The 19804-nt window shown below is 43.9% G+C and overlaps 1 protein-coding gene across 1 annotated transcript in view; it reads right to left on the reverse strand.

Moving 5' to 3' along the window:
* The window catches only part of LOC117508274 (sodium- and chloride-dependent GABA transporter 2-like), a 527846-nt gene that overhangs the window by 252195 nt on the left and 255847 nt on the right, over positions 1–19804 (reverse strand).

Below are 19804 nucleotides of genomic sequence, written 5' to 3' on the forward strand. Positions count from 1 at the left end.
GTCCACGACATATACATATTACCCTCTAAATTATGCAATTTGAAGTAGCAAATTGAAAAAATATGCTTAATGGAAAGTGTGTATTTTGAAAAATACAAATATTGCAAAAAGATTTGAGGCTTTAATGAAGGGGTTTTCATTATTTCATTAATGTCTTATTTTACAAAACTCAAAGTGAAACACTTTTTGCACTATACACTGTACAGAAAGACTCAAGTGACATTTGACAATACATACCACGATATATATGGATGGAGGAAGAGACAGTGGTTTTTTAAATGTTGTAAGAGACAACGTTATAGCAATATTAGACAACAAAAATCAACAACAGAATGGAACTATTTACCAGGACTTACTGTTCCATCACCATTACAATTGGAATTATAGTTCTTGCTTGAGGCCTGCTTGAACACCCATTTGTTTTTGCACTTGTCTGTGTTCCAAGAATTTGAAGACTCTGGCAGTAATAGGACCGGACTCATGCTGAGCACAGACAGATGGACGGACAGACACAAAGTCTTTGCAATACATGATGGCCATATTTGATGGCCTCTGGTAAAAATGACCCATCTGCCTGCATCACAGCGCACAGATAAAATGCACAACAGTTAAAGACAGACAAATGGCTTTTAACTTACCTTAAAAAGTACTGCATGCAATCTGCGTGAGTGAAGTTCATGTTAAAGTCCATCTGACACACATCACACTGCTGTGTAAAGGTGCCCTGACACGCACATCGTCGTGAAGACCCCACCCGCTGTGTTCCCAGCTGCATATATAAAATAATTATTAGTAGCGGATTAATCATTTTCTCTTCGAGTTGGCTCTTGAAAATGGCCGTAATCGCTTCCGGAATTACAGCGGACCGCTCCAGCAGCAGCTTTGATGCTGTGCGCTGACGCAACCACTCACACTGTTCACTTCTTTACTCAACTTAGCGAGCTGCGCGTGCCATCTCACTCATCAACATGCATCAAAACGTAGTGTTGGCGAGTAGATTGCATAACATTCACAGCCATTTCACGTTTGTTGCAAGATTTTTTGAACATTTCAAAATTCTCTTTGTGCACTTGCACGCAGCGGTGCACATCTCACGTTTAGTCTACACTGGTTCACAGCGAGGTTACTCACCAATCCAACACACTGCGTACGGGTGCGTGAATCAAAGTCATGCAAGTGTCAGGGGGCCTAAACAGGTTCTTAAGGGATAGAATTTTCACATACAACCCCTGGCAAAAAATTATGGAATCACCGGCCTCGGAGGATGTTCATTCAGTTGTTTAATTTTGTAGAAAAAAAGCAGATCACAGACATGACACAAAACTAACGTCATTTCAAATGGCAACTTTCTGGCTTTAAGAAACACTATAAGAAATCAAGAAAAAAAGATTGTGGCAGTCAGTAACGGTTACTTTTTTAGACCAAGCAGAGGGAAAAAAATATGGAATCACTCAATTCTGAGGAAAAAATTATGGAATCACCCTGTAAATTTTCATCCCCAAAACTAACACCTGCATCATATCAGATCTGCTCGTTAGTCTGCATCTAAAAAGGAGTGATCACACCTTGGAGAGTTGTTGCACCAAGTGGACTGACATGAATCATGGCTCCAACACGAGAGATGTAAATTGAAACAAAGGAGAGGATTATCAAACTCTTAAAAGAGAGTAAATCATCACGCAATGTTGCAAAAGATGTTGGTTGTTCACAGTCAGCTGTGTCTAAACTCTGGACCAAATACAAACAACATGGGAAGGTTGTTAAAGGCAAACATACTGGTAGACCAAGGAAGACATCAAAGCGTCAAGACAGAAAACTTAAAACAATATGTCTCAAAAATCGAAAAATGCACAACAAAACAAATGAGGAACGAATGGGAGGAAACTGGAGTCAACGTCTGTGACCGAACTGTAAGAAACCGCCTAAAGGAAATGGGATTTACATACAGAAAAGCTAAACAAAAGCCATTATTAACTGTTGTGTGGGCCGCTGAAGAGGAGGTACTGCTGGCCCGCCACCACCAGAGGGCGCCCTGCCTGGAGTGCGGGCTCCAGGCACCAGAGGGCGCCGCCGCCTCACGGGAGCAGCCTCGGTGACAGCTGTCACCCATCACCTGAGACAGCTGACGGCAATCATCCGTGGGGTATATCAGCAGGACGGCATCTCCACCTCATTGCCGAGATATCGTTTCTACCAGAGAGGTAACATATCAAAGCCTACTGAGTACACAGTATTGACTGAGCTAGTTATTGGTTACTGTTCCAACGAGAGGTGGAGGTACCTTTCCTGCCGTTCGGAGTTCTGGGTGCAAACGCGCCCCCATCTAACTGTTCTTTTTCCCTCGCCAGCAGTACCAGGTCCGACACGCGGAGGCAGTGGCCACCTGGGAGTTCGGACTTGGGCGGCTCCAGTATACCCGGAGACTGTGGCGGAGGAAGCCGCGTGGTTCCGGTCTTACCTTGGAGAGGCGTCTCCTATCTTCGAGCCTGCCAACACGACACCTTTGTGTATTGACTTTTGTCCAATTCTGTAATTGGTTGTATTCGTTGTGCACATTCACAACAGTAAAGCGTTGTTGTTTTGACTTACTCCATTGTCCGTTCATTTGCGCCCCCTGTTGTGGGTCCGTGTTCCTACACTTTCCCAACAGGATATCTCGGCCAGCGTCATGGATCCCGAGGGGCGTCAACCGGCTGTTGAACGGCCAATGGAAGAACAAGGCGCACAGGCGTCCGCAGGAGGGGTAATCGGTGAGTTGCAGCGGATCCTCACCGCTTTCACGACTCGGTTGGACTTGATGGCCGAGCAGAACGCCCTCCTGAACCGCAGGGTGGAGGCTCTCGCCGCGCAGGTGGAAGCGCGCCCTCCGGGCGCCGCTGCGGCTCTCCCTCCCGTAGACCCTGTGCGTGACAGCGACGTTCCACTGGTTGTCCAACGACCCCCCCCACACCATCCCCTGAAGCATACATAAGCCCCCCGGAGCCGTACGGAGGCTGTGCGGAGACGTGCGCGGATTTCCTTATGCAGTGTTCGCTCGTCTTCGCACAGCGTCCCGTCATGTACGCGACCGACGCTAGCAAAGTAGCTTATGTGATAAATCTGCTTCGTGGTGAGGCACGCGCTTGGGCTACAGCGCTCTGGGAGCAAAGTTCACGGCTCCTTCTGACATATGATGGGTTTGTGAGGGAGCTCAGAACAGTGTTCGATCACCCTAATAGAGGAGAGACCGCTTCAGCCGTGCTGTGTCATGAGACAGGGGCGCCGGAGCGCAGCTGCCTATGCAGTCGACTTCCGCATCGCGGCTGCGAGGTCCGGCTGGAATAACACTGCCCTCCGCGCCGCCTTCGTAAACGGACTGTCATTGGTCCTCAAGGAGCACCTGGTGGCTAAGGACGAACCGCGGGATTTGGATGGGCTTATCGATCTTGTCATACGATTAGACAATCGGTTAAATGAGCGCCGTCGGGGAGACGAAGGGCGTGGCCAGGCACGCGTCGTCCCTCTCCCTTCCGGTTCCAACCGCGTTCCGCCCTCCCCACGCTCCACGGCCCCTGCGCTCCGATCACAGCTCCCCCTGCTGACGAAGCTATGGACACGAGTAGGGCAACATTTAGGGCACCGGCCACACAAGGAGGCTGGCCCGCGGAGCGTGTTTTGTTTGTGGCTCGATTGAGCATCAGGTACGAGACTGCCCCGAGCGGTTAACACCAACGCCCGCCCCTAGACACTGGGCTAGGGGGGGGCCGAGACGTGCACGTGGGACACACCCACATCGCCACACGACTCCCAGTTACAATCCTTTATGAGGATTTAACCCTGAAGGCCCCAGCACTGGTGGACACGGGCTCAGAAGGGAATTTGCTTGATAGCAAATGGGCCAGGGAGATAGGGTTCCCTCTGGTGGCACTTACCTCGCCTGTGCAGGTACGGGCACTAGATGGCTCCCTACTCCCTCCAATCACTCACAAGACACCACCAGTAACTCTGGTGGTGTCGGGGAATCACCGGGAGGAGATCGAGTTTTTTAACTCCGGCCACCTCCCGTGTGATTTTAGGTTTTCCCTGGATGTTGAAACACAATCCCCGGATCGATTGGCCGTCCGGGGTAGTGGTCCAGTGGAGCGAGACCTGCCATCGGGTATGTTTAGGTTCCTCGGTTCCTCCCGGTTCCCAGGCCAGGGAGGAGGTCAGAGCCCCGCCCAATCTAGGGACGGTGCCGGTGCAGTACCATGACCTTGCGGAGGTGTTCAGCAAGGATCTGGCACTCACCCTTCCCCCGCACCGCCCGTATGATTGTGCCATTGATTTGGTTCCAGGCGTTGAGTTCCCGTCCAGCAGGCTGTACAACCTCTCACGACCTGAACGCGAATCAATGGAGACCTACATCCGGGACTCTTTGGCTGCCGGGTTGATCCGGAATTCCACCTCCCCGATGGGTGCGGGTTTCTTTTTGTGGGGAAAAAGGATGGCGGATTACGTGCATGCATTGATTACAGGGGGCTGAACGAAATCACGGTTCGTAACCGATACCCCTTACCCTTGTTGGATTCGGTGTTCACGCCCCTGCATGGAGCCAAGATATTCACCAAGCTTGATCTTAGGAATGCGTATCACCTGGTTCGGATCCGGAAGGGAGACGAGTGGAAGACGGCATTTAACACCCCGTTGGGTCATTTTGAGTACCTGGTCATGCCGTTCGGTCTTACAAATGCTCCCGCGACGTTCCAAGCATTGGTTAATGATGTCTTGCGGGACTTCCTGCACCGATTCGTCTTCGTATATCTAGACGACATACTCATCTTTTCTCCGGATCCTGAGACATGTCCGACATGTACGTCAGGTCCTGCAGCGGTTATTGGAGAACCGGCTGTTTGTTAAGGGCGAGAAGTGTGAGTTTCACCGCACCTCTTTGTCCTTCCTGGGGTTCATCATCTCCCCCAACTCCGTCGCTCCTGATCCGGCCAAGGTTGCAGCGGTGAGAGACTGGCCCCAACCCACAAGCCGTAGGAAGCTGCAACAGTTCCTCGGCTTTGCAATTTCTACAGGAGGTTCATTAAGGGCTACAGCCAGGTTGTTAGCCCCCTGACAGCCCTGACCTCACCAAAAGTCCCCTTCACCTGGTCGGATCGTTGCGATGCCGCGTTCAAGGAGTTGAAACGGCGCTTCTCGTCTGCACCCGTTCTGGTGCAGCCTGATCCTAGTCGCCAGTTAGTGGTTGAAGTGGACGCCTCGGACTCAGGGATAGGAGCTGTGCTGTCCCAGAGTGGGAAGACCGATAAGGTCCTTCATCCGTGTGCCTATTTTTCCCGCAGGTTGACCCCGGCTGAACGGAACTATGACGTCGGCAACCGAGAACTCCTTGCGGTGAAAGAGGCTCTTGAAGAGTGGAGACACCTGTTGGAGGGAACGTCCGTGCCATTCACGGTTTTCACTGACCACCGGAACCTGGAATATATCAGGACCGCCAAGCGGCTGAATCCCAGGCAAGCCCGCTGGTCACTGTTCTTCGGCCGTTTTGACTTCCGCATCACCTACCGGCCCGGGACCAAGAACCAGAAGTCGGATGCCTTGTCCCGGGTACACGAAGACGAGGTCAAGCGGAGTTGTCGGATCCACCGGAACCCATCATCCCGGAGTCCACTATCGTGGCCACCCTCACCTGGGACGTAGAGAGAACCGTCCGGGAGGCCCTGGCACGTAGCCCGGACCCGGGGCTGGACCAAAGAACAGACTTTACGTCCCACCAGAGGCAAGGACTGCAGTCCTGGACTTCTGTCACGGCTCCAAGCTCTCCTGTCACCAGGGGTGCGAAGAACCGTGGCAGTTGTCCGGCAGCGCTTCTGGTGGGCGTCCCTGGAGGCCGACGTCCGGGATATATCCAGTACCACCTGTGCCAGGGGCAAGGCCGACCATCGCAAGGCACCGGGACTGCTACAGCCGCTGCCCTTGCCTCATCGCCCCTGGTCCCACATCGGCCTGGATTTTGTCACGGGCCTCCCGCCGTCCCAGGGAAACACCGTGATCCTCACGATAGTGGACCGATTCTCCAAGGCGGCCCACTTCGTGGCCCTCCGAAGCTCCCAACGGCCCAGGAGACAGCGGACCTCCTGGTCCACCACGTCGTCCGCCTGCATGGGATACCATCAGACATCGTCTCCGATCGCGGTCCCAGTTCTCCTCGCATGTCTGGAGGAGCTTTTGCCGGGAACTGGGGGCCACGGTCAGTCTCTCGTCCGGGTATCACCCCCAGACCAACGGGCAAGCAGAGCGGGCCAATCAAGGAATGGAGCAAACACTGCGTTGTGTGACAGCCGCGCACCCGGCGGCCTGGAGTACTCATCTGGCCTGGATCGAGTACGCCCACAACAGTCAAGTGTCATCAGCCACCGGCCTCTCCCCCTTTGAGGTGTGTTTGGGGTATCAGCCCCCGTTGTTCCCGGTGGTTGAGGGAGAGGTCGGTGTGCCCTCGGTCCAGGCCCACCTGCGGAAGTGCCGTCGGGTGTGGCGTGCCGCCGGTCTGCTTTGCTGAAGGCCCGGATGAGGGCGAAGACCCATGCAGACCGGCGGCGGACCCCGGCCCCTACGTATCGCCCGGGCAGGAAGTGTGGTTGTCCACAAGGACATTCCACTGCAAGTGGCCTCCCCAAAACTCAAGACAGGTACATAGGTCTGTTTAAGATCCTCAAGGTCATCAATCCCGCCGCAGTGAGGCTTCAGCTTCCAGCCTCACTGCGGATCCATCCAGTATTCCATGTGTCAAAAATCAAGCCCCATCACACCTCGCCCCTCTGTACACCCGGTCCGGCGCCACCTCCTGCCCGGATCATCGATGGCGAGCCGGCTTGGACAGTACGCCGGTTGTTGGACGTCCGACGGATGGGCCGGGGCTTTCAATATCTGGTGGACTGGGAGGGGTACGGCCCTGAAGAACGCTCCTGGGTGAAGAGGAGCTTCATCCTGGACCCGGCCCTCCTGGCCGACTTCTACCGTCGCCACCCGGACAAGCCCGGTCGGGCGCCAGGAGGCGCCCGTTGAGGGGGGGGTCCTGTTGTGTGGGCCGCTGAAGAGGAGGTACTGCTGGCCCGCCACCACCAGAGGGCGCCCTGCCTGGAGTGCGGGCTCCAGGCACCAGAGGGCGCCGCCGCCTCACGGGAGCAGCCTCGGTGACAGCAGTCACCCATCACCTGAGACAGCTGACGGCAATCATCCGTGGGGTATATCAGCAGGACGGCATCTCCACCTCATTGCCGAGATATCGTTTCTACCAGAGAGGTAACATATCAAAGCCTACTGAGTACACAGTATTGACTGAGCTAGTTATTGGTTACTGTCCAACGAGAGGTGGAGGTACCTTTCTGCCGTTCGGAGTTCTGGGTGCAAACGCGCCCCCTCTAATGTTCTTTTTCCTCGCCAGCAGTACCAGGTCCAACACGCGGAGGCAGTGGCCACCTGGGAGTTCGGGACTTGGCGGCTCCAGTATACCCGGGGACCTGTGGCGGAGGAAGCCGTGTGGTTCCGGTCTTACCTTGGAGAGGCGTCTCCTATCTTCGAGCCTGCCCACACGACACCTTTGTGTATTGACTTTGTCCAATTCTGTAATTGGTTGTATTCGTTGTGCACATTCACAACAGTAAAGCGTTGTTGTTTTGACTTACTCCATTGTCCGTTCATTTGCGCCCCCTGTTGTGGGTCCGTGTTCCTACACTTTCCCAACAATTAACACTAAACAGAAAAAACAAGGTTACAATGGGCTAAGGAAAAGCAATCGTGGACTGTGGATGACTGGATGAAAGTCATATTCAGTGATGAATCTCGAATCTGCATTGGGCAAGGTGATGATGCTGGAACTTTTGTTTGGTGACGTTCCAATGAGATTTATAAAGATGACTGCCTGAAGAGAACATGTCAATTTCCACAGTCATTGATGATATGGGGCTGCATGTCAGGTAAAGGCACTGGGGAGATGGCTGTCATTACATCATCAATAAATGCACACGTTTACGTTGATATTTTGGACAATTGAAAGGATGTTTGGGGATGATGAAATCATTTTTCAAGATGATAATGCATCTTGCCATAGAGCAAAAACTGTGAAAACATTCCTTGCAAAAAGACACATAGGGTCAATGTCATGGCATAGGGTCAATGTCAATGAGCAGATCTGATTTGATGCAGGTGTTAGTTTGGGGGATGAAAATTTACAGGGTGATTCCATAATTTATTCCTCAGAATTGAGTGATTCCATATTTTTTTCCTCTGCTTGGTCTAAAAAAGTAACCGTTACTGACTGTCACAATCTTTTTTCTTGATTTCTTATAGTGTTTCTTAAAGCCAGAAAGTTGCCATTTGAAATGACTTTAGTTTTGTGTCATGTCTGTGATCTGCTTTTTTTCTACAAAATTAAACAACTGAATGAACATCATCCGAGGCCGGTGATTCCATAATTTTTGCCAGGGGTTGTAGTTGCTAATCCAAATATCAGAACAACTTCCAGCATTTTGTCTTTTGCCAGATGGTTCTCACTCACCATCTCTGTGCACATCCATTTCCTAACCAGAATCCTGTCTATGCCTTTCACTTGCATCTGTTCAATACCAAAGCAGTCTGGTTTGACATGTAACACAAAGTTTATATTGTACCTACAGGCCACCCAGGTTTATACACCCTGTTGGAAAAGGTCAAGGACATGGACATCCCCCAAACGGATTTGTGCTCTGGGTTTCCGACCATGTGTCATAGATCTTCAGTACAGGGCGCCGCTTGTCACTGAACATTAAGAATCTTAAGCCCCTGCAGCTTATATGTAAACTGCAGGGGCCCAGCATACTCAGAACAGCTCCTCATATTGATTCACGTGTTTCCTCTGTCAACATTCTCTGTCTACGCCGATGGCATTATGCTAACTTTGTTTGTATTTCAGTGTCTCTCTGCCTCCAAATTGGTCTTGTTGACTTTACATGATAATGATGTTTTCACCGCGGCGTCAGCTACATCCGAGGCTAACGGCGGCTACATCCGTGGCTAGCGGCGGCAACATCCGAGGCTGCCTACGGCTACATCCTGGGCTGACGGCGGCTACATCCGTGGCTAGCTGCGGCTACGACCGAGGCTGGGGCGGCTGTGACTGAGATTAGCAACGGGGAGGGCTGGTGTGCGGTGACTGAACCAGTGGTGGTGGAGGCTACGGGTGAGAATTGTTTTGTAATTGATAGTGGCCATACTGGGCCACGATAATCAACATGGCACCACCCAAGAAAACAGATAAACTCGAGGAAATATAGAGGAAATAAAGACCTCAATAAACCGGATATAAAAGACATGTCTAATTAGACAAGCTGACGGTGGAGATTAAAGAACTCCAAAAGTTGGTTAAAGAGAAGGACAAGATCATTAAGAAACTTGAACGTGTAGATCAACTTGAACAATTCACTAGAAAAGATGTTATAATATCTGGACTAGAAACTAAACATCGGACATATGCAAGGGTAGTGGATTCTGGTGGAGCCAATGGGGAGGATGCACCACCTGAAGAACGACAGTCATTGGAACAACAAGTAACAAACTTTTTATATCAAAAAGGTGTTGTCATCCATCAAGACACGATATCAGACTGTTATACTATTCCATCTAAAGATAAAAAAACATCTAACATTGTTATATGATTTACAAGCAGAAAATATAAAAATGAATTATTAAGACAGGCAAAGAATTTGAAAGGAACGAGTGTCTATATAAATGAGCATCTAACGAAAAAAAATGCAGATATTGCTAGGGAAGCAACACTACAATCCCTGGCAAAAATTATGGAATCACTGGCCTTGGAGGATGTTCATTCAGTTCTTTAATTTTGTAGAAAAAAAGCAGATCACAGACATGACACAAAACTAAAGTCATTTCAAATGGCAACTTTCTGGCTTAAAGAAACACTATAAGAAATCAGGGAAACAAATTGTGGCAGTCAGTAACGGTTACTTTTTCAGACCAAGCAGAGGGAAAAAATATGGAATCACTCCATTCTGAGGACAAAATTATGGAATCATGAAAAACAAAAGAACGCTCCAACACATCACTAGTATTTTGTTGCACCACCTCTGGCTTTTATAACAGCTTGCAGTCTCTGAGGCATGGACTTAATGAGTGACAAACAGTACTCTTCATCAATCTGGCTCCAACTTTTTCTGATTGCTGTTGCCAGATCAGCTTTGCAGGTTGGAGCCTTGTCATGAACCATTTTCTTCAACTTCCACCAAAGATTTTCATTGGATTAAGATCCGGACTATTTGTAGGCCATGACATTGACCCTATGTGTCTTTTGCAAGGAATGTTTTCAAAGTTTTTGCTCTATGTCAAGATGCATTATCATCTTGAAAAATGATTTCATCATCCCCAAACATCCTTTCAATTGATGGGATAAGAAAAGTGTCCAAAATATCAACGTAAACTTATGCATTTATTGATGATGTAATGACAGCCATCTCCCCAGTGCCTTTACCTGACATGCAGCCCCATATCATCAATGACTGTGGAAATTTACATGTTCTCTTCAGGCAGTCATCTTTATAAATCTCATTGGAACGGCACCAAACAAAAGTTCCAGCATCATCACCTTGCCCAATGCAGATTTGAGATCAATCATCTATCTTTGTTAGTTGGCTATGTACCACAGGCTTTTAAGGTGGCAGTAATTAAACCATTACTTAAAAAGCCATCACTTGACCCAGCTATCTTAACTAATTAGGCCAATCTCCAACCTTCCTTTTCTCTCAAAAATTCTTGAAAGGGTAGTTGTAAAACAGCTAACTGATCTATGGTCTATTTGAAGAGTTTCAGTCAGGTTTTAGAATTCATCATAGTACAGAAACAGCATTAGTGAAGGTTACAAATGATCTTCTTATGGCCTCAGACAGTGGACTCATCTCTGTGCTTGTTCTGTTAGACCTCAGTGCTGCTTTTGATACTGTTGACCATAAAATTTTATTACAGAGATTAGAGCATGCCATAGGTATTAAAGGCACTGCGCTGCGGTGGTTTGAATCATATTTGTCTAATAGATTACAATTTGTTCATGTAAATGGGGAATCTTCTTCACAGACTAAAGTTAATTATGGAGTTCCACAAGGTTCTGTGCTAGGACCAATTTTATTCACTTTATACATGCTTCCCTTAGGCAGTATTATTAGACGGTATTGCTTAAATTTTCATTGTTACGCAGATGATACCCAGCTTTATCTATCCATGAAGCCAGAGGACACACACCAATTAGCTAAACTGCAGGATTGTCTTACAGACATAAAGACATGGATGACCTCTAATTTCCTGCTTTTAAACTCAGATAAAACTGAAGTTATTGTACTTGGCCCCACAAATCTTAGAAACATGGTGTCTAACCAGATCCTTACTCTGGATGGCATTACCCTGACCTCTAGTAATACTGTGAGAAATCTTGGAGTCATTTTTGATCAGGATATGTCATTCAAAGCGCATATTAAACAATATGTAGGACTGCTTTTTTGCATTTACGCAATATCTCTAAAATCAGAAAGGTCTTGTCTCAGAGTGATGCTGAAAAACTAATTCATGCATTTATTTCCTCTAGGCTGGACTATTGTAATTCATTATTATCAGGTTGTCCTAAAAGTTCCCTAAAAAGCCTTCAGTTAATTCAAAATGCTGCAGCTAGAGTACTGACGGGGACTAGAAGGAGAGAGCATATCTCACCCATATTGGCCTCTCTTCATTGGCTTCCTGTTAATAGAATAGAATTTAAAATTCTTCTTCTTACTTATAAGGTTTTGAATAATCAGGTCCCATCTTATCTTAGGGACCTCGTAGTACCATATCACCCCAATAGAACGCTTCGCTCTCAGACTGCAGGCTTACTTGTAGTTCCTAGGGTTTGTAAGAGTAGAATGGGAGGCAGAGCCTTCAGCTTTCAGGCTCCTCTCCTGTGGAACCAGCTCCCAATTCAGATCAGGGAGACAGACACCCTCTCTACTTTTAAGATTAGGCTTAAAACTTTCCTTTTTGCTAAAGCTTATAGTTAGGGCTGGATCAGGTGACCCTGAACCATCCCTTAGTTATGCTGCTATAGACGTAGACTGCTGGGGGGTTCCCATGATGCACTGTTTCTTTCTCTTTTTGCTCTGTATGCACCACTCTGCATTTAATCATTAGTGATCGATCTCTGCTCCCCTCCACAGCATGTCTTTTTCCTGGTTCTCTCCCTCAGCCCCAACCAGTCCCAGCAGAAGACTGCCCCTCCCTGAGCCTGGTTCTGCTGGAGGTTTCTTCCTGTTAAAAGGGAGTTTTTCCTTCCCACTGTAGCCAAGTGCTTGCTCACAGGGGGTCGTTTTGACCGTTGGGGTTTTACATAATTATTGTATGGCCTTGCCTTACAATATAAAGCGCCTTGGGGCAACTGTTTGTTGTGATTTGGCGCTATATAAAAAAATTGATTGATTGATTGATTGAATGACTTCATCCAGTCATCCACAGTCCACGATTGCTTTTCCTTAGCCCATTGTAACCTTGTTTTTTTTGTTTAGGTGTTAATGATGGCTTTCGTTTAGCTTTTCTGTATGTAAATCCCATTTCCTTTAGGTTTCTTACAGTTCGGTCACAGACGTTGACTCCAGTTTCCTCCCATTCGTTCCTCATTTGTTTTGTTGTGCATTTTCGATTTTTGAGACATATTGCTTTAAGTTTTCTGTCTTGACGCTTTGATGTCTTCCTTGGTCTACCAGTATGTTTGCCTTTAACAACCTTCCCATGTTGTTTGTATTTGGTCCAGAGTTTAGACACAGCTGACTGTGAACAACCAACATCTTTTGCAACATTGCGTGATGATTTACCCTCTTTTAAGAGTTTGATAATCCTCTCCTTTGTTTCAATTGACATCTCTCGTGTTGGAGCCATGATTCATGTCAGTCCACTTGGTGCAACAGCTCTCCAAGGTGTGATCACTCCTTTTTAGATGCAGACTAACGAGCAGATCTGATTTGATGCAGGTGTTAGTTTTGGGGATGAAAATTTACAGGGTGATTCCATAATTTATTCCTCAGAATTGAGTGAGTCCATATTTTTTTCCCTCTGCTTGGTCTAAAAAGTAACCGTTACTGACTGCCACAATTTTTTTCTGATTTCTTATAGTGTTTCTTAAAGCCAGAAAGTTGCCATTTGAAATGACTTTAGTTTTGTGTCATGTCTGTGATCTGCTTTTTTCTACAAAATTAAACAACTGAATGAACATCCTCCGAGGCTGGTGATTCCATAATTTTTGCCAGGGGTTGTACTTTGAAGAAAAAAGCAGATCACATTGTTGGTACATGGGTCTGGAATTGTAGGGTGTGGATTAGAGTGAAAGAAGGAACAAATGGTATACAAATCAAAAACATGGAGGACCTTACAAAATACAGACCTGAATAGACAATCAAATGTGATGTCTGTTGGTAATTTGACCAACAAAAAATCAGATTAAACATGGAAACAGATGATAAAATATATGACATAGACACTAATATTGATGAAAGTATATTTGACTTAAAAACGATTGGTTGCGAGTATTATACGGAAGAACAGCTAAATTGTGAAAAAATTGCAGAAGATACCCTGTCACTCATACATATAAACAGCCGAAGCTTGTATTGTAAAATGTCACAAATAAAAGATTATTTAAATCAGTTTAAAATAAATTTAGTATTGTTGCAATCACTGAATCTTGGCTTAAAGATGATCTCATGGCTGATGTTCAAATGGAGGGATATGAGCTGTATTTTGTAAACAGAAGATAAAAAAAGGCGGAGGTATTGCTCTGTACATAAAAACAGATCTGATATGTACAATTGTAGAAGAAATGACAATTATGGATGATGTCATAGAAATTGTAACAGTGGAACTTATACATGAACATCTAAGAATATTCTAATCATTTGTGTATACAGAGCACCTGACTCGTGTTGGAAAATTTACAGATAAAATAATAGACTTATTCCATCAAATTAAAAACAAAACGCTTTATACGTGGGAGACTTTAACATTAACATAGAAAGCTCCAGTTGCCAAAGAATAAGTGATTTTGTGAATTCAGTGTATAGTTTGGGGTTATTCCCCTTGATAACAAAACCAACCAGAATTAAAGCAGAAGCAAAGTGCAACGGTAATCGACATATATTTACAAATAGAACAGATGAAATTATCAAGAATGGGATCTTGATGACAGATGTTAGCGATCATTTACCAGTTTTTCAATATTTAAATATAAAAATAGGTACAAGAAAAAACTGTTGTAAACTTTAAAAGATAAGTCAGTAAAAGCCTTAGAGGCATTAAAATATGACCTTAAAAATCAAAATTGGGAAGAAGTTTATGTCAGTGATGTTAATGTAGCATATAATTCATTTATAAAATATTGATGAAATCATATAATAAAAAACTGTAAATTAATAGAAATTAGCAAGAAAAGTAAATAAACCATGGCTGACAAAGGGAATAAAAAATGCTTGTGCAAAGAAAAACTATTTATACAGGTGCTTTTTAAAAATGCAAACAAAGGAAACAGAACACAGATACAAAAAATATAAAAATAACTATTGACAATAATTAGGAAACAAAAAAAAGATTATATAGTGAACAATTAAATAAGAGTAAAGATAATATGAGGGCAACATGGGGAATTATAAAAAGTGTGATTGAAAGTGATGGAGCGAAAGCAACTTTTCCAAATTACTTTGTCAAGGAAAATAAAGAATATATGACGTAAAAGAAGTTGCAAATGGGTTTAATGATTATTTTTCAAATGTAGGATCAAGTCTGGTGGGAAATAAATCAGTAGTAGAAGATAAATTACATACACTTGTAAATACGGTCAATAGTATTTTCCTGGACAGTGTGGAAAAAGATGAAATAAGAAATATTGTAAAAAAAACTGTGTAAGCAAAAGATCAACTGACCATGAAGATTTAGACATGATGACTGTAAAAAGTATAATAGGAACTGTTATTGAACCATTTACTTACAGTTGTAATCGTCTCTGTCCACAGGGTATTTTCACCAGACGAAATGGAAAATTGCCAAGGTAGTCCATTATATAAAATGGAGGACAACATAATTTTCTAATTACAGGCCAGTATCATGCTTCCACAGTTTTCTAAAATTATGGAAAAAGTTTTTTGTGACAAGGTCGGATAAATTCATTGAGAAACAACATATTTAAATAATGCTCAATATGGATTCAGAAACAAACATTGCCAGCTATGGCAATTATGGAATTAATAGAGAAAATATCAACAACAATAGAAAATAAGGATTATTTTGTAAGTATTTTTATCGACCTGAAAAAGGCTTTTGATGTTATCGATCACTCAAGATGCTTTACAAGTTACAACAATGTGGAATAAGAGGTATTGCACATCAGTGGATAAAAAGCTACTTAGAAAATAGAAAACAGTTTGTTCAGATAAATAATACCAAATCAGAATTGTGTAAATTATTTATGGAGTACACAAGGATCGGTACTTGGACCCAAACTGTTTATTTTGTATATTAATGATTTTGTGAATGCATCTAATGTGCTTGGCAGCATTTTATTTGCTGATGATACAATGCTGTTTTACTCTGGATCAGATATACAGGAAGTAGCACAAGTGATAAATACAGAGTTGAAAAAAGTTAAATATTGGTTTGATATAAACAGATTGTCACTAAATATTAATAAGACAAATTTCATATTGTTTAAAGACAGAGTGAAAAAAATAATGTGTCATTACAAATAGATGGAATGGATATACAAAGGGTAAAAGAAACAAAAATTTTTAGGAGTCATGATTGATGAAGATCTTACATGTAAGTCACACAAAAATTACATAAAAGGGAAAATAGCGAAAGCCATTGCTGTTTTGCATAAAGTAAAATATTCATTAAATAGTTATGGTTTATTAACACTGTACAATTCATTGATTGTTCCATATTTAACTATTGTGCAGAAATCTGGGGATCAACATATACAACTTATACACAACCTTTATTTATTCTGCAGAAAAGAGCTTAAAAGTGATTAGTAACAGTGGTTTTAGAGATCCATCTAATCCTTGTTCATTAAGTATAGGGTGCTTAAATTTCATATTTAGTCAATTTGGAAAATATTACAAACAATGCACCAAGCTAATAAAAATACTTTACCAACAAACATTCAAAATATGTTTGAAAAAAGAGTAAGTAGTTATAAATTGAAAGGAATAGAAGTCTTTTAAAAAACCAAGATACAGAACCAAGGTAAAGGAACAGAGTATTGCAGTAAATGGTGTAAAATTATGGAGCAATCTCAACAAAGAAATCAAAGAATTAAGGTTGCTTAAGTTATTAAAAAACCGTATTAAACTAGATGTATTAAGTAAGTATGAAACTTTGAAATAAGTCAGTGGGCTGTGAGAAAGCCAAAAAATGTAATCTGTTAATAATGTTTAAAATGTTTTAAGTTTAAAATGTAACCTGTCAGAGATGTAATCTACTAAATAATGATCATAATTATGAAATAAGTCAGTGGTATGTGACAAGTCAAAGAAATGCAATCTGTTAAATAATGTCGAATAATGATGCCTGGTGGTTATGTGTCGGACGCAGCTCGGAGAACCGACCAGCGTTTTGAAGGACCCAGTATGAAATAAGCAGAGCACGGTACAAAGGCTAACTGAATTTAATACATAACAAGTGATACATAAAAATACAAAAGAAAGTGCGGTCTGGCGTGGTGCGCTCCCAGCAGCGCTAACGGTCCGGAGCCAGAAGCTGTTCGGACTCAAGGACCCCGCCGACACCCCCCCAGGTGGCCGCAACAAACCGAGTCTGTGAAAGAAGGAACCATTATGTGAGTCCACACTCTACACACAGAGAGAACACTTAAAGGTGTACAAACAGCAAACACTTCCTGGCTTGATTACTAATCAGCTTCCCAACCTGCAGGCATGGAACATCCAGTTCACAAAACTCCACTGCAGTGGAAGTCGATACATGACTAACATACAGCTCAATATAATAAAGGTGTGAGGGACACCACTTTTACTGACTGTATAACTGTTAGTCACAAAATCTAACGTACCTCAGGAAGTGTGCTGACGAGCGTGAGACCTCACCCCCTCCTCTTTCACAGGACCGTGCATCAAACCTGGACGTTCTCCTGCATCCATTGATGATGAGATGGCTTCCCGAGACGACGATCTCACCCGTCTGGTCACAAGGTCGAAGTCTCTGGCCAATACACACTGTGCACTCCAGTCTTAAATGCCACCATGTTCCAATCCATGCAGATGCACCACAGCTGTGAGTCCTGATGAGCCGCAGGTGATCAGCCTCAGGTGATCAGGGTGAGGTCCTGATAAACTCAGCAACACAGCCACTCAGTTCCAAATGCAAACCACCTGGAAGGAGAAGCAAAGGACAGAAACAAAAGGCAGCCAGGCCCCCCAGCCATACAACAGCTGGATATGAAAGATTGTATTGTAAAAGGGGCAGAAAACATAAGACTTGTTCTTCTCTCTGCTCCTTTTCATTCAGGTGATTTGTGATGCTTTCTTTCTGCTTTTCTGTTTTTGTTTTTGTTTTTTCTTTAAATGAATGAAATAAATATTAAAGAAGAAAGAATGAAACCATTCTGGCAAAAGACAAAATGCTGGAAGTTGCTCTGATATTGGATTAGCAACTATGTGAAAATTCTGTCCCTTAAGAACCTGTTTAGGCCCCCTGACACTTGCATGACTTTGATTCACGCACCCGTACACAGTGTGTCGGACTGGTGAGTAAACTCCGCTGTGAACCAGTGTAGACTAAACGTGAGATGTGCACCGCTGCGTGCAAGTGCACAAAGAGAATTTTGAATGTTCAAAAAAATCTCACAACAAACGTGAAATGGCTGTGAATGTTGTGCAGTCTACTCGCCAACACTACGTTTTGATGCATGTTGATGAGTGAGATGGCACGCGCAGCTCGCTAAGTTGAGGTAAAGAAGTGACAGTGTGAGTGGTTGCGTCAGCGCACAGCATCACAGCTGCTGCTGGAGCAGTCCGCTGTAATTCCGGAAGTGATTACGGCCATTTTCAAGAGCCAACTCGAAGAGAAAATGATTAATCCGCTATGAAATAATTATTTTATATATGCAGCTGGGAACACAGCGGGTGGGGTCTTCACAACGATGTGCGTGTCAGGGCACCTTTACACAGCAGTGTGATGTGTGTCAGATGGACTTTAACATGAACTTCACTCACGCAGATTGCATGCAGTACTTTATAAGGTAAGTTAAAAGCCATTTGTCTGTCTTTAACTGTTGTGCATTTTATCTGTGCGCTGTGATGCAGACAGACGGGTCATTTTTACCAGAGGCCATCAAATATGGCATCATGTATTGCAAAGACTTTGTGTCTGTCCGTCCATCTGTCTGTGCCTCAGCATGAGTCCGGTCCTATTACTGCCAGAGTCTTCAAATTCTTGGAACACAGACAAGTGCAAAAACAAATGGGTTATTCAAGCAGGCCTCAAGCAAGAACTATAATTCCAGTTGTAATGGTGATGGAACAGTAAGTCCTGGTAAATAGTTCCATTCTGTTGTTGTTTTTGTTGTCTAATATTGCTATAAACGTTGTCTTTTATAACATTTAAAAACCACTGTCTCTAATTTAGAGGGTAATATGTATATGTCGTGGACATGAATAAGCGAAGCCTTCAGACTTTTTTTTTTTTTTTGGACTAAATGCTTCAGGGCAGCATTCTGGGGAGCTCTGCTCACCCAGTCCCCCCCCACCCACCACCTTTTAAGCATCTTTCTTTATTTGCCTCTCACATGCCTGGAAACTCCTCACCATCTAACCATGTCATTTAGGTCCTTCACACTTTATTTTCAGTAAATGCTTCAGAGGAGCATTAGCATGACTAAAAACCTTCAGCTGATGGGGACTTCGCCCTCAGACCACCCCAGCTTTAAGCATTTTTTTAAATGTACATTCAATTAATATGCAAACATTTCTGCAAAGTTCACAGTAGGGCTGTACAATATGGCCACATTATCATATCTCAATATTGTCATGTCAGTATGATATACGATATGACTATGATTTCACACAAAGTGCAACAACAGTGAAAATTAAAATTCTTGAACAAAACATTAATAACACCACACTCATTTTGCACTCATCATAAGGTTAGGGTACAGTGCCCTACAAAAAGTATTGGAACACTTGGTATTTCACACATTTTACTTTGTTTATACCATTTCAAATACAAGAAATACAAAAAACAAAAAGAATAAAAAATTCTAAAATTATCTTCCTGAAACTCAAACTGAAAGAAATCTCTAAAACTTGATCATATTTGTAAATAATAATAAATTCTTCAGATAAATTAATTTCCAAGTCACTGAATATGTATTGGACTTTATTTACATCAATTATGAAGAAGAAATACAACATTTTGTTTCACCAAAACATCAAATCTAGGCTTTCATCTCAAATGTACTTTCTGGCAAATTGTAGCTGAATTATCAGGTCTTCTTTAAAGAAAACACCACTTCATCAGGAAGCTGTATTTTATATTTTTAATTAATTTATGTCAAGTTGTAGAGATTGCTTTCAGGGCTGGGAGGGAGCAGAGCTCCCAGAATGCTGCCCTGAAGCATTTACTCAAAAAAAAAAGTCTGAAGGCTTCGCTTGTTCATGTCCACGACATATACATATTACCCTCTAAATTATGCAATTTGAAGTAGCAAATGAAAAAATATGCTTAATGGAAAGTGTGTATTTTGAAAAATACAAATATTGCAAAA

The sequence above is a fragment of the Thalassophryne amazonica genome, chromosome 4 (assembly GCF_902500255.1).
Source record: "Thalassophryne amazonica chromosome 4, fThaAma1.1, whole genome shotgun sequence".
Classification (NCBI taxonomy): Eukaryota; Metazoa; Chordata; class Actinopteri; order Batrachoidiformes; family Batrachoididae; genus Thalassophryne; species Thalassophryne amazonica.